The following is a 1156-nucleotide window of genomic DNA, read 5'->3' on the forward strand; positions in this document are numbered from 1 at the left end:
GGTTTTGAGTCATTTGATTGTGAGCCTTTCGTGTATCATCTTGATGCATGTTTAGGACTATACTTTGAGTTGTAAATTGTGCACTACTCCGAAGCTTTTAAGCAAGGAGCTAGGTAGACTGTGAACTGTATCTAAGCTTTTAAGCAAGGTTGTGTGTGAACTGTGTACTTTGAGTCTCAGATTTCTGCACTTCTGAAGTATAGATCCTCATAAGAAGTAGCTAGGTCATCATAGGCCATCTCTTCATCAAAGTTGGAGCCATCCAACAAAGGTTGTCTGTTCACAAATCCTCCTGCCTTGTCTATTATGCCAGAAAGTATCTTCTCTGGATCTCACCCTAAAACAAGCAGGGTGCCTGCTCTGATACCAATTGAAATTCTGGCTGGCTAGCAACAGAATGTTCTACCAGATGTTCCAACACCAGGCACAGATAACAGATGTTGAATGCGATGTTTAGAACACCGTGCTAGCAGTAAATGAAAATGAACAAGGAAAATAAATAACAGAAAGATAAAAGGCACAAGAGAATTGTTGACCCAGTTCGGTGCAACATCACCTACATCTGGGGGCTACCAAGCCAGGAAGGAAATCCACTAGTGTAGTCCTTATTCAATAGCTCTCAGCAAACCACGTTTGCACTATATGACCTAGGACCTACCCGTCTAGACTTCAACCTAGGAACTCCTAGATCTGAGATCCCATCTCACTCCCTTACAACAGATCACAGCCTTCGTGATTCCCAAATTACAGACTCAAATAATATGAGGTTACCCTCAAAAATAGCAACTTGCAACCTTTCTTAAAAGCTTAGATGCAGTTCACAGTCTACCTAGCTCCTTGCTTAAAAGCTTCAGAGTAGTGCACAATTTACCACTCAAAGTACAGTCCTAAACATGCATCAAGATGATACACAAAAGGCTCACAATCAAAAGACTCAAAACCTAAATAAACTCTATTTTGTTAAATGATGTCTTGAATAATTCTTCAGGTCTTGCATCCTCCTTTAAATACTGAAGCAAGGCATGTCATTCCCTCAATCATGCTTCAAATCGGATCAGTGACTTAATGCTCAATCAACATGGCCGGATAAGGAAACTTCTAGAAAGTAGGCTCATTAAAAGTCACATTATCATCTCCTTAAAAACACTTTCCTAAG

Source organism: Medicago sativa, chromosome 3 (genome assembly GCF_051527215.1).
Source record: "Medicago sativa cultivar Bolivia chromosome 3, Bolivia_mono, whole genome shotgun sequence".
In the NCBI taxonomy this organism is placed as follows: domain Eukaryota; kingdom Viridiplantae; phylum Streptophyta; class Magnoliopsida; order Fabales; family Fabaceae; genus Medicago; species Medicago sativa.